Source organism: Sceloporus undulatus, chromosome 2 (assembly GCF_019175285.1).
Source record: "Sceloporus undulatus isolate JIND9_A2432 ecotype Alabama chromosome 2, SceUnd_v1.1, whole genome shotgun sequence".
Classification (NCBI taxonomy): domain Eukaryota; kingdom Metazoa; phylum Chordata; class Lepidosauria; order Squamata; family Phrynosomatidae; genus Sceloporus; species Sceloporus undulatus.
This window is the reverse complement of record NC_056523.1, coordinates 283,777,406-283,792,692: the sequence shown is the minus strand read 5'-3', so window position 1 is coordinate 283,792,692 and position 15,287 is coordinate 283,777,406. Positions and strand designations below refer to the sequence as shown.

The window sequence follows — 15,287 nt, the reverse complement described above, 5'->3', positions numbered from 1 at the left end:
TGGATGCATTATAAATTCCTTTAAATATCTGAATAGAACCTTTTCTTTATTTCCAGTGATTTCATATTACTTATAATCCCAGGGTAAGGACTGGTTGGTTTGTACAACTTGATTTATGTGATGGTCAAAGTTTGTGACTAAAATGTGACATTTAAGTGACAATGTCTGCTCACTTAAGCCCTACTTGCCAAATTGATTTCTGCCCTCTGATTCAATTCATAATGAAAAATTCACAATCCCTTTGTCTATCTGTCTTTCTGCCTTCTCCCTGCAATTGTACAGTGCTAGAATGTTACCTGGAGTCTTGTCACAATTCTATTGCTATCTAAAATGACATTTCCAAACTTTGAAATGTTTTCTCTTGTTAAAACAGAATTTTAATAACCTCAAAAAGTACTGACACTTTTACAAGCACTTTAGTTTACAGTACTTCATGTTCACTGGCTTTGTGAATCTCCACTTTTGGTATTTCTATGAAGTACTATAAATGTGAAGTTCAGAAAAGTTTGTTGGAACTGTAGAGAAATGCAAAGAAATGGGTGCCTTATTTGGTTGAACTTCTCTCCTTTTTTGCCAAAAGCAAAAATATTTGATGCTATTCTCTTATAGATATTACATCCCCCCTTTGTCAGTTTTTAATCAAACTGTGATTCTTAAGGCACACTTTTGCCTTTGTGATATATGAAATTAAAATATTTCACCTACAGTATTAGTGAAATACTCTTTCTGTCATATCTAACCAACGGTTAGTAGCTTCTGCACATGTATCCTAAGAGATGATACTGAAGGGGAACATAACATAGCTTTTCATGTTGTTCTTACACACACGCCAAAAAATGTTTGCATGTCTTTTGTTTGTGTATTTTGGCCCTAGAGAAATTATTCTTAAAGAACAAGTGGACACTGTTAAAGTTACATAGTATATATGTTTGTTCCCTATGACACTGAGAGATTGGGAAATGGGTTATGTATCAAGGACTGTGTGTGCTGGGAGAGTCAGTTCTCCCATAAAAGCCTTGCAACTTTAGTGTGGGTATATGATAATACAGGAGTACGTGAACATTTCTCCTGAGGTAATACCCAATGAGGTTTCAATAAATCTTCTTTCTAAAATCACAAAGAAGAGAGTATTTTGGAAGACTACACTACTTAGGTGCTTAGTTGGGGAAATACCAAGGAGATGATGAGTTTAACATTCATATATTAAGCAAATCTGTCATATGAAATGCCAATGCCCAATTGTGTATATCTGCAGAGGCCCATGAGTAGATGCTTGTGCATGGATAGACTTTTCCCGATATCCATGCTGAATGGACTGTGCAACCAATTTGGCCAAATTATGAACTGAATTGAGCTGATCCATACTGATCAAAATCAAGTCAGAGTCCAGGTTGTTTTGATCAAATCAGCATTCTAAACATTTTAAAAAGCTAAAAAATGTATCTTTTAAATATAGCAAAACAGCCCATTAACAGAAGATGGGAAGAGAGAAAGAGGGGGAGATAGGAAAGAAGCGACCTGGTTGTCACTATAGTTTCCCATGTGAGACAAAAAAAAAAAAAATCTTGGCACCACTATACAATCACAATGCTTGTTCCTTCATCCTCCCAGTTCTCCCAACCTCATCTCCTCATCCTTTGTCAGTTCAGTTTCATCCTTCCATATAGTTTGACTCTCTGTGTCAGGTCTCAGGTGGAAGATAGCAAAATATTTATAAGACAGTAAAATTTCTCAATATTCCCTTTCCTCAGCTCCGGGAAGGAAATATTGAGAAGTTTTACTGTCTTAAAGTTAAATTTGGGTTTGATGATAATATGTGCTGTTTAATGTTCCTTTGGTTGTTTTTTTTAAAAAATAAATAAATAACGCTGTGACGAACTGACTTACAAACCAGCCAATCAGAAGCCAGAGATCCACTAGCCAATCAGGCGCTGGCTGATGAGTTTAAAGATTCCGCTTAGCAGTTGGGTTGAGTCAGTTAGGGTTTGGAATCCTGAGGGATGAAGCTGGAGTTTAGTGGGAAAGAATAGCTAATACCCCAGAGGACAGGATCAAAATTCAAAATGACCTGAATAGACTAGAAAGCTGGGCCAAAGCTAACAAAATGAAATCCAACACAGAGAAATGTAAGGTATTGCAATTAGAGTGGAAAAATAAAATGCACAAATATAGGATTGGGGACACCTGGCTGAATGAAACTACGTGTGAAAGGGATCTAGGAGTCCAAGTAGACCACAAGTTGAACATGAGTCAACAGTGCGATGCGGCAGCTAACAAGGCCAATGCGATCTTAGGCTGCATCAATAGAAGTATAGTGTCTAGATCAAGGGAAGTAATAGTGCCACTGTATTCTGCTTTGGTCAGGCCCCACCTGGAATATAGTGTCCAGTTCTGGGCGCCACAATTCAGAAAGGACATTGAGAAACTGGAGCGTGTCCAAAGGAGGGCGACTAAAATGGTGAAGGGTCTGGAAACCATGTCCTATGAGGAACAACTCAGGGAGCTGGGGATGTTTAGCCTGGAGAAAAGAAGGTTAAGAGGTGATATGATAGCCCTGTTTAAATATTTGAAGGGATGCCATGTTGAGGAGGGAGCAAGCTTATTTTCTGCTGCTCCAGAAAACAGAACCCGGAACAATGGATGCAAGCTACAGGAAGAGATTCCACCTCAACATTAGGAGGAACTTTGTGACAGTAAGGGCTGTTCGACAGTGGAACGCACTCCCTCGGAGGGTGATAGAGTCTCCTTCCTTGGAGGTCTTTAAACAGAGGCTAGATGGCCATCTGTCGGGGATGCTTTGATTTGGATTTCCTGCATGTTAGGGAGTTGGACTGGATGGCCCTAGTGGTCTCTTCCAACTCTATGATTCTATGATTAGAGACTGAGGGAACAGTATTTTGATAATAGACCAATGGAGGGTCTGTTAGGTCCAGAGAGGGACAGTATTAGTTCTGGAGAGTCTAGAGAGGAGAGACTCATTGTAGCCAGACTCAGAAAGAGGGGTTTGGGTTACATAATTTCCCACAAGGGAATGGATTCGTAGAAAAATTTAATGGGACACTGGTCAACATGATTAAAACATATACCACAGAAAACCCACGAGACTGGGACCTCAAGTTACAACATGTATTATTTGCCTATCGTGAAGTCCCACAAGAAAGCTTAGGATTCAGTCTATTCAAGCTAATGTTTGGACACAAGATAAAAGGACCTTTAGACCTTCTTAGACACGAGTGGGAAAATACAGTCAAAAGGGAGCCAGAAGATGTGGTATCCTATATCCAAAACTTGATGATGTCCCTAAATCAAGCATTACAAAGTGCCGGGGAAAACTTAAAGACGGCTCAAGGTCGACAGAAGTCATGGTATGACAAAAAGGCTCGAGTCAGAAAATTCCTGCCGGGAGACGAAATTTTACTTCTGCGAACAACAAGAGGAAACAAACTACAATATGCCTGGTCCAGTCCATTTCAAGTGACAGAGAAAATCAATGACATAAACTATATAGTGGACTTGGAGAAGGAGATGGGGTGTAAGTTTGTACACGTGAATATGTTAAAGCCCTATCACAGGAGAAAAAATCTAGTATTATACGCGGTTAAAGAGACTGAGAATGATGGGATTGCCATTCCCAGTTGGAGACAGGAGAATGGGGGAAAAGAAAAGATACAAGCGATTACTCTTGACCCTTCTCTCACTCCCCAACAACGAAAAGAAGTAATACAGGTGTTAACAAAGTTTAAGAGCATCTTTTCAGATATGCCAGGGAGAATAAATGGGATAGTCCATCATATCCACACCATGTTAACGATGGGGCTTATAGTACCATCACAGAGTCCTTGGGCATCTCCGATAGTTTTGGTGGAGAAACAAAGTCACCCAAACTGACGCCTATCCTATGCCCAGATCCGAGGATCTAATTGAAAAGATGGGACGGGCTCAGTATATCACCACCCTGAATTTGACTAAGGGATATTGGCAAGTGCCCATGTGCCCTAAAGACCCATTAAAAATTGCCTTTATTACACATAGGGAATTATATGAATTAATAATGTTGCCATTTGGGTTAAAGAATGCACCCTCCACCTTCCAAAGATTGGTGGACAACATTTTAGCGGGGTTAAAACATTGTGTGATAGCCTACATTGATGATATTGGTATCTTCAGTAACTCTTGGGGGGAACATATGCAACATCTCGCTAAAGTACTGGAGAAACTGAAAGAGAGTGGAATGACTGTCAAAAGTTCAAAGTGTCATGTAGGGAAAAGAGAGAGCCAATATTTAGGCTACATTGTGGGTGGCCGGACCATCAAGGCAGAAACTTCTAAAGTGGAAGCCATAGTTAACTGGCCAGTCCCTACTTCAAAAAAGGTGTGCGGGCATTCCTGGGATTGGCAGGATACTACAGGAAGATCATTCCAAATTTTAGTAGTATTGCCAGCCCATTATCTGATTTAACCAAAAAGGATAAGCCTGCTAAAGTTCTTTGGTCAGCAAAATGTGATAGTGTGTTCACGGAATTCAGTGTGTTCACTGAATTCATACAGGTACCACGGCTTCGGTTCTGATGGCTCCGGATTACACCAAGGCTTTCATAGTTACTATAGATGCCTCTAATGTTAGTCTGGGTGCCGTATTAAGCCAAGAAGGGGAAGAGGGTCAGATCCATCCGATCTTATATATAAGTAAGAAACTCCTACCTAGCGAAAGACACTTAGCCACAATAGAAAAAGAATGTTTGGCTATAGTGTGGGCTGTAAATAAACTTAAGCCATACTTGTGGGGGAGAAAGTTCGTGATCAGAACAGATCACTCTCCCTTGTGTTGGTTAAATCAGACGTGGGGAAATAACAGCAAGTTATTACGATGGAGTCTTACATTACAGGATTTTGACTTCGCTATTCAATATGTCAAGGGTAAGGAAAATGTAGTGGCCGATGGTCTCTCTAGACAATTTAAAGAGGGGTAAAAGAAGAGAGACAAGGTTTGTAAACAGGTTGGTATGATAATGTATATAAGTGACATATATATGTATATAGTGACGATGTTTACCTGTTGTTTGTATAATGTTATATATACTGGGTAAGTATAATTTATAACTGAGAGTTCCTTGGTCCATATAACTGTTTGGTTATGTGTGCCAAGTGCTCGCTTCGGCAGCACATATACTAAAATTGGAACGATACAGAGAAGATTAGCATGGCCCAAAGTGCCCTGGTGGCGCACTGGTTAAATGCCTGTACTGCAGCCATTCACTCAAAACCACAAGGTTGCGAGTTCAAGACCAGCAAAAGGGCCCAAGCTCGACTCAGGCTTGCATCCTTCTGAGGTCGCTAAAATGAGTACCCAGACTGTTGGGGGCAAATTAGCTTACTTGCTAATTAGCTTACTTGCTGTTCACCGCTATGATCTTTGGAATAGCGGTATATAAATAAAAAACAAATTAAAGGGGGGAAGTGTGTGACGAACTGACTTACAAACCAGCCAATCAGAAGCCAGAGACCCACTAGCCAATCAGGTGCTGGCTGAGGAGTAAAAAGATTCCGCTTGGCAGTTGGGTTGAGTCAGTTAGGGTTTGGAATCCTGAGAGATGAAGCTGGAGTTCAGTGGGGAAGATAGTTAGGATTAAAGACTGAGGGAACAGTATTTTGATAATAGACCAAGGAAGGGTCTGTTAGGTCCGGAGAGGGACAATATTAATTCTGGAGAGTCTAGAGAGGAGAGACTCAGGGTAGCCAGACTCAGGAAGAGGGGTTTGGGCTACATAATTTCTTGAGTGATAGTATAGCCTGTGTGGCTGAGTTATTATTGGAAAGTTAAAACCAGGCTTGTATATTTGCAAAAAAAGAAGACATAGTAACAACTTCATGTCAAAGTTACCTTTGCCTATTCTGTGTTAAAATAAACTTTTATTCTTGTTTAACTATCCACTTGGCCTCTGATTTAACATCCATCCACGCTACTGACCTTTAAAAACCCACAGATGTGTTGGGTCACAAAGAAGGAAAGAATTGTGAGGTTGTGGAAACACGTTACAAACACACACCGCTAAAGCAGCCAGAAGCTGCTCTGAGGCTGCCAAATGCAGCCTGAAGCCACCAGGAAAAGGAGCAGATTTAATCTGCTCCTGGCAGCAGCCCATTTGGGACTATGGTGGCAGTGTGCTTTGAGAGCAGGCCATGCAGTCACCATACTCCTAGGCAGATTGTGGCCGGAACGACCAGAGGCTGCTTCTTCCCACCTGTCTGCTTCAGACTTTAGTCCTGTATCCAACTTGTCATGGTATTACAGTAAAAAAATAAATAAAAAAATCCTGCTAGTTCTGTTGCATTGGATTACAACAGATTATGTAATGAAAAATATATTGAACACCATCCTTGTGCTAATTCTGCCAACATGCAACCACTAGCTCAATGTCATAATTGGATACAGGTCTTACAATTGTGCTGTGTGTTTTGATGGTTTAGCACCCACTTTGTTAGAAATGGAAACTTGATTTACAAAACATTTCTACTACAATATAGTTTTTTTCCACTGACATTAAATATAACCTCAATCAACAGCTGCAGTGAAAGAGGGAATAACTAATTTCTAGCTTTATGAATCAAGTTGCAGTGTCAGTATTATTATTATAATAACGATGAGCTTCTAGTTGAAAAGGTCATCATTTTAAAATAGAGGTGAAGTTGAAAAGTGTGCTTCTTTGAAAATATACAAATGACATTGTTAGACTATCCAGTAATTAGGTTTGGGTGTAATTTTCGTCACTACTACATAACACCAGGGAAGCTTTTAACATATTAGAATGGTTCAGCAGTTTGTGATTGTGTGGGAGAGATGGGGGTGGAGGCAGGGAGAAAGACAGAGAGAGACAGAGGAGTATTTGGTTCAAAACAAAGGCCTGTTACAGACTGCCAAAATAAAGCTACTTTGGGTCTCTTTGGAGGTATGCTATTTAAACGATGCATGGGTCCTAAGAGTCCGGAGGTTGCGCCAAAGCCACACTCCATTCCTAAGCACTGGAGTGCAGCTTTGGTGCAGCTTCCGTATTCTTGGGGTGCATGCATCATCTAAACAGCATACCTCCAAAGAGACCCGAAGCAGCTTTATTTTGGCAGTCTGTTAACAGGCCATAGTGATTATTCATTGCTTAGAGAAGTATTACTGAATTAGACAATGGGATGCAGGATAGGACAGCACACCACCTTTCAAATAATTGTTCTAGAAAGGAAACTATAAAATCATAGTAAATTTTGCATCATATATTTCTAGCACTAATTTCCAAAATTTGGGGTGAGGATAACATTAAGAAAGAAAACAGTGCTTGACAATGGCTACATCCGCACTGGAGAAATAACCCGGTTTGGCACTGCTTTAACAGCCCTGGCTCAAGGCTATGGAATTCTGGGACCACAATAAACTCCAACTCCCAGAATTCTATAACCTTCAGCCAGGGCAGTTAAAGCGGTGCCAAACCGGGTTATTTCTCCAATGTGGATGCAGCCATAGTGTTTCTGACATTAGCTATAGAAAACAGACCCTCAGTTTGAAAACATTATTTTCATATTATTTTAGCATAAGTTTACATTCCAGTTATGGTTATCAAGTATAATTTCTTTTCTCTCTTGGGGTATAATATTCATGTTAAAATCTTCTGCTGAGGATCAGAATTTTTGAGATATAGCAGTCATTTTAAACTTCATGCTAGCTGGGCTTTTACTTTTCTGAAGGTACATTAATTTGGGCCCTGTCTGCATGGGCCAAATAAAATTGCCTCCCTTCCCTGATGTCTCATTGGTGAGCTCAGATGACACATGGCGCAAACTCCAGTTCTGATGTGAACAAACTGGATGATATTCAACTTATTCAGCACCAGAACCTGGTATACCTCTCCTAAAATGCATTTTAAAATCTTACTAGCTCTGGATCTTCCTGGAAGATCGAGAGCCCTCCATTGCAAGCTAGCTGAGTCATTATAAAATATTGCTAAGCCATTCTTCTTTCTTCCAGGGATCTTGGGGACATATGCAGAGCAGTTCAAATTCACTAAAATGATTAATCCCACTGATCACGTTTCACACCTGTTTATGTCTATTTATGAAAGACTTATTGATTTTCTAAACGATGAGTTTCGTGTTTTCATTATAACAAGGAATAACAAACTAAGCCAATGCTAAGAAAAAGAGGCAGTTCTAAGAAATTATCTGAAAGCTCACTGAAATATCTGTTTTTGTTTCTCCCACACCACCTCTTTCCAAGACTAGGAAAACACTAGTCCAGTAATGTAAATACAGAACTTGAAAAAGTCACTTTTTGGTAGGGATGTAATTCTTCACTAAGGCCTCAAGCAGATGAGACAAAAGGAAAATAATATTTCAATGCAGACATATTAATTCCTGCACAGAATATGACTTTTTCTTCGCAGAAAGTGCTGTAATTGGGAATTTATCTTTGATAAAATTTAGAATCATAGAATTGTAGAGCTGGAAGAGACCACAAGGGCCATCCAGTCCAACCCCCTGCCATGCAGGAACTCTCAATCAAAGCATCCCCAACAGATAGCCATCCAGCCTCTGATTTACCCTCTGACTACCCTTCCATTATATAAATAGAATGATGGTTTCTACCACTGGGCTTCCTTCTTTGACACAAGAGCTAGTATGGCATGCAGGGGACTTCCACATCTCCCTGCATTTCAAACTGGTTAAAATTCTGGCTGTCTTCCAGAACCTCAAAGCAGCTGAGACCCATTTCTAGCCATGAGATCTCATCTTGAAAGAAGTGACCTTACCTTTGGTGTGTGACATCACAAATGTGAAGGGAATTATAATATGATGCAAGGGAAAGGGCGGACAGCCTCATCAGGCCTGCCCTAAAGTAAGAAGAAGAGCCCTCCCTCCAGTCCATCTGCCATAGTCCAGGCCTTGGACGGAGAGGAGAACAGCTGGACATATTCCCCCCCCCTGCCATTTCCTTCACCTATTGTGTCATGTCTTTTTTAGATTGTAAGCCTGAGGGTAGGGAAATGTCTAATTAACTATCTATAAGCAGCTCTGGAAGCCTTTCTGGCTGAAGAGCAGAGTATAAATAAACAAACAAACAAACAAACAAACAAACCAATCTCCTTGACTTCCCCAGGCCCCATATTTGGGCCTTGAAATATCAGAATTTTTTTTTTATCTTTCAAGAGTTGTCATTTTTATACAAAGAAAATAGGGTATTTTAATTGATTTGTTTAATGTTTTTCTAAAAGTTTCACCCTATTTCTTAAATGTGCTCAAAAAAGCAAATGAGTATAATTTCGGGGGGGGGGGATGCTTCAACACAATGTTTTCCGAGAACAATGGCTCTTTCAAACGAGTCTATTTGGCAAATGCACAGAGAATAAGTTGAAATCTATTCATGTTTAGCAAAAATCTGGAGACAAACAGCCTATTCCATCCCTAAGAGCTTTTCTGTACTGATTTCTGTATTAAATCAATAATGTTATTTAATTTCAACATTCCTTTATACTGGAAAATAAAAGGATCATTGAAATCAGACAACAGTATATATAATTGGTGGATGTTTCATTTCTTCCTGTTGATTTGATTTTACAGATACTGATTTTTGAGAAAAATCACTTATTGGGAGACTTACACAACTTTTTTTTTAACACAGGAAGGTTAAATATAATCTTTGCAATTAACATTGATGTAGTAGGCATTGCCTGGATTTGAAACACATTGTATTTTTAAATCTGAATTATATTACATCTGTATTAATTTGGGGAGGGGATATGTATTCTGCTTACAAATCTACTTACCAAGGTGATGATTAAGTTACATTTCTTTGCTGCAAAATCATTATGATGGCTTTATTACAATTGACTCTATTGGGGAAAAATACCCAATTATCTTTACATTTGCACTTTGTGTAACAATGTTCCATATCCCCTAAAAGCCTTTTAAGCCACTGCTAGTTTAGTGGTGACAAATAACGTCCGTGCTATAATAAGGCTGCCTCGTTCTGTTCATACATTGGATAACTCTTTCTTCTAGGCAAGAATATATTTTATTATTATCTGGAAATGGTAGGAATGGACTAACAAGACATTTTTTCATAATGATAAGACTATACAGAGTAATACATTTTCATTGTCAAGCATTCTATTGTGGAGCAACCAATTCTCTGTATGTGAACTGTAAATTGTAATGAAGATATGCTGAAATGCAAAATATCCAAAGTTGGTGTTATTGTGTTAATTTCTCAGCTAAATGTGCTCTCCCATTAGTAAGGGTTAATGACTGGCATTATTAATTAATGCAGCTTCTTAAAAATGTAATAGCCTGACTCAAGGGTGTTTTTATATAGTCCTATATGGACATTATTGACTTATATTAGATTTCTGCTGACGGCTTTCAATGGCCCTTCATTTTTGTGACTTTGCTTTAATGGTTTATTAAATTAAAGTGATATTTAACTGACTTCATACTCCCTGCTAATCTGCCTAACTTGATTAGCCTCTGGAGGAGGGTATTGTCACTGATCTCTCTCTCTCTCTCTCTCTTTCTCTGACTTATATGCACAACATACTTTAATTTAAACCCTGGACAAAGGATCACTTCCTTTTCTTCCTTTTCTTTTCTTTCTTTTAACAGCAGCTCTTATGGGAGGAAGGAGATCTGCATACTGTAGTATTTAGCCCAGTGAACAGGTTCAACTAGGGGTGTGCTTTGCAGGCTGTAGAATTTAATTGTATATATTTTAGTGTTCTGTCAATGATCTATCAATGGCCAGTATTGGAAAGGGTCCACCTGCTAGACCAACTCTTGGAAAATAAAATAATCTTGATATCTGCACATGGCCCAATTGTGGGACCCAATGGAAATCAAGGGGTAACTTGGGGCTAAGCATGACATATGTATATAAGACTACAGGGTGCATTTACTGCTCATGTGACATGGAGGTTAAACTGACATCTTAAACGCTTTTTTTTAATGTGTGAATGCATTTTTAAGCACCTTAGCTCTCTTCTTAGAAGGTTTTTGTTTTTGTTTTTAAAAGAAATGCTTAATTTCAAAGACAGTTCATTAAAATTAGGTCACATTTCCTCGCTGATTACCCTTTGATCATTGGAAAAGAAGACATCAGTCCCATGTCAATTATGGTATGAAGTACAGTGGTCTCTCACATTTGCTGGTGTTAGGGGTGCATGTGGAAAAACCACAAATAAAAAAACACTAATCTTTTTACCTAAGAGAACACCTCTCTAGGAAGCTCCAGGTCCTCTAGTGCAACTCTATAGTGAACATCTGCCAGACGTTGATCATAGAATCATGCTGAAGGATCTACAAATGTCTAGAGAAGTGTTTTCTCTAGGAACCTCTAGGTTCTCCAGCACAACTCTGTGGCCAGTGTCTGGCAGAATTGTGCTGGAGGACCTAGAGATTCCTAGAGAGAATCAAAACCACAAATAAGCAGATCCACAAAAGTCAAATCCACAAATGTGAAGGGCCAACTGTAGTCCAATTCAGAGGCATCACTTTTGGGCTGACGTTTTACCAAAAACATCTTAATCTAGGCCTTCCTTGAAGATTTGCTTTTGTATCATTTGACAGTTCTCTCACTCCCTTCTCTCCATCTGTGGCTGAAAAATTGCATTCAAGTATCCTCAGAAACAAATCAAGGGCAATTTTCCCCCCCTCAACCCTGAGACAGAGAATTATTTAGCAATGCAGTAAACTCAACAACGTGAAGATAAAATAGAGCATGCAAACAGTGCTAAACAAAATATCCATCTTTCACCAATTTTAATAGGCCTGAAAGTTTCCAACTAGAATATTGTTCTCTCCTCCCACTTCCCCTTTGTCCCACACCTAGCCTGATGCTATCTTCAATTGAGTTGCAACCCTGGCATGTGAAATAAAATGATAGTTCCATGAATGTTTAAAGAGATAGATGTTTTAGTCTGCTTAAGTCTAAAGAAGAAGGAAGGGAGCCGGTAAAGGGAGTCTTATGGAATCTTTTAAACAGATTTGTTTTAGCTTGATCTTTCACAGATTACTCAGACTGATGAATTTTCACTCCTTTTGGTTAAATCTGGTGCCTTCGAAGATAGCAATTTTTAATGACAGAGATGTATTTGTTTATTTCACAGTGGGAATGGGGATTATATGGCACCTTTAAGGTTCACTGATTTATTTTAGCATAAGCTTTTGTGTTGCATAAATACAACAAAACTCAAAATCCACACAACAGCTATATTTTTATTGGGCAAACTAAAAAAATTATAATCACAAAATGCATTATGCAAGCTTTCAAAACTCCACTGGTTTCTTTATTAGTTGTCTGAATAAAGGTATCACTGTTTTGTGGACTTTGGATTTTGTTATATTTTGCTACATGGCCAAAATACCCCCTGCATATGGTTCTTTGATTTCAAAATATCAAATTTAGTCACAATAGGGGAATACTAAACAAGAGAGAGACAAGGATTAGCACTGAGATTTCTACCTCTAACAAAGTTAAAGTTCTTTCATTGGGACTACAATTGGTATGTTTTAATGTATAGCATCTAAAGGGTTTTTGCGATGCAACAGTATAGAAGCTTCTGGAAAAAGTCAATGTTCTCTGCCTAAGAGGAGAAATACACGGACAAAATAAAGTGGCTTCCAGTCAATTTGAAGGTGTAGTGTTTAGGTGAAGCATGAGGCAAAAGTGGTTAGGAAGTGAAATGAAGCCATGCTCTGGGGCTAAAAATCACAGCAAAAAGAAGCTGGGATACTCTGACTCAAGACAGAAAATGCAGACCATTGCATTGGCATATAAACAGCTCAGCACCAGTACAAGACTGCAGCAAAGCAAAAACGTGATTGCCAATAATGCGATGGGTGGCATGGCTTGATTCTGCACTGTGCAAACAGCCCTTGTGTGTTTGGGACACCTTCACTGTGGGCGGTAAGGATGGTGGGGTGTTAATGTGCTTTCAGATAACACAGGATGGAGCCACTTTTTCCTGCCCATCTCCTCTGGCCCTAAGAAAGAGGTCAGTGACCTCCACGGGACAGGGGAAGCATGGATCTCAAGTTATTTTTGTTGTTGTTGTTACTAATGGAGTTGAAATTTGATTATCTGGATTTTACTGACCATTGTTTTCCAGTCTCCACACGGCCAAGAAAGAGAGTGGCCTCTGCTTGCATTAATATCATTCCAGACATTCTTAACTGAAAATGAGTAACATCTGAGATAAAATGTAGACCTGTATCATCACTTTTCTTCTCCTGTATGATTTTTAATACCTTTGTCTGATGAAGTAGCCAGTGGAGCTTCGAAAGCTTGCATGAGGTATTTTGTACTTTTTTTAGTTGGCCTGATAAAGGTGCCAGTGTTTGGAGGATTTTGGATTTTGTTGTGTTTTTCTGCATGGCCATCATAGCTACTCCTAAATATATTGCAAGAATCCTACTTAACTGTGAAAGACCAATCTTGATGATAAACCTCCGAAGGTTACTTTGACTGTTTCTAAAGAATGACATTGTTCTAAAATTGAGCTTAATCATTCAGCTGAGTTTATAAAAATTCCTTTCTTATATATAATGTATGTGGATTGAAAACAAGAACAACAAAAATCCTTTACCTTTTGTTCCTTTTCACTTATTTTAAGTGAAAAATAACTCCACAGTATTTTCATTTCACTTACCAACAGCTTCAGAAAAGCATTTACTAAGCAAGATAGGTGCATGGAGACATACTGCACTGTAGCAGTCCACAGCCCAAATAACCATTAGTACAGCTGTTAGACTTAAATTATATTTAGATCTTGTCTCAGTGAATAATTGAAATATGAATAGAAGAAATATGCTTTGTAATAACACATTTTAATAAAATGTGAGAGCAGATGTCAATTCCTATCTAATCAGGCCCAACTGTAAAGAATTTGGCATTAGGGTTAAAAAGCAGTACAAATTGCTATAAAGGTAGACAATTTTTAAATATTTAGCTAGTCTGTATGAATATATAAAGGATACTGCTTAACACTGCCTCAGACTATTGGTCCAGTCGGTCCTGGAGCAGCAGTGGTTATTCTAGGAACCCTCGTGGTGCAGTGGTTAAATGCCTGTACTGCAGCCACTCACTCAAAACCATAAGGTTGCGAGTTCAATACCAGCGAAAGGGCTCAGGCTTGACTCAGGCTTGCATCCTTCCGAGGTCACTAAAATGAGTACCCAGATTATTGGGGGCAATTAGCTTACACTCTGTAAACCGCTTAGGAAATGCTTAAGTGCACTGATAAGTGGTATAGAAATGTACTTGCTATTGCTATTGCTATTCACAATTCAAGGTAGAAATCTCATCCAGTGATGCTTCTGGAGACACTATTGGAGGCACCACTGTTTTGTAATGGACATGATGCCAAAGAAAAATAAAACTAATTTGGAGATGCCAAAAATTAAACATCCTGACCCTCTGTGATCAAGCTGTTCATTTGCAATAGACAACCTCAGGTAACGTCTTTGAAAGTTTTTAAACAGAATTTTGATGGCCATCTCCCAAGATTTAGCTGTGTTTTCTTTCATGGACAAGGTTAAACTAGGTGGCCTTTGTGTTCCTTTCAGCTCTACACTTCTGCTTTTGCTACAATTCATTTGCTATAAGCAAGATTCACACAAGCATATCACAACTTCAGGTTGAATATCCCTTATCCAGAAATCCAAAATCCTACAAAATAAAAAATTGGCCAAACGGGTAGCTGAGATAGTGACACCTTTGCTTTATGGAAACTTCAACTGGTGCAGAATATGGCAGCCAGGCTGGTTACTGGCACATCTAGATTTGCCCACATTACACCAGCTTGGGCCCAGGGTACTTGGAGGACCACTTCTCCCCATATAATCCACCCTGCGCTCTCAGGTCGGCCGTGAAGCAATTGTTGAGGGTTCCAGACACGAAATATTCTGTGACTGCACAGAGGACGTTCTCTATCTTGGCCCCGCAGCTTTGGAACTCTCTTCCCGGTGAGCTCCACTCGGCTACCTCCCTTGACCTATTTAGGAAGAGGTTAAAAACCTTCCTCTTCCAACAGGCTTTCCCCCAGATGCTGTAATATCTGCTCTCTCCCCGTTGCACCAGCACTTTAAGCTAGTTATTGTGTGGTTTTAATTTTGTAATTTTAGCACTGTTTTTAATAGTTAATATATTGATTTGGATTTTTATGTGATTACTGTTTGTAAAGTGTACATCTGTGTACTTCTGTGTAACCCGCTTTGATCTACCAAGGAAAAGCGGGCTATAAATAAACAGATTA

At 39.1% G+C, this 15,287-nt stretch overlaps 1 long non-coding RNA gene and 1 pseudogene across 1 annotated transcript in view; both read left to right on the top strand.

Annotated features, from left to right (window-relative positions):
• The window catches only part of LOC121923740, a 91,460-nt gene that overhangs the window by 15,935 nt on the left and 60,238 nt on the right, over nt 1–15,287 (top strand). The gene's annotated exons all lie outside the window — the stretch shown is intronic.
• LOC121924535 lies at nt 5,146–5,207 on the top strand (annotated as a pseudogene).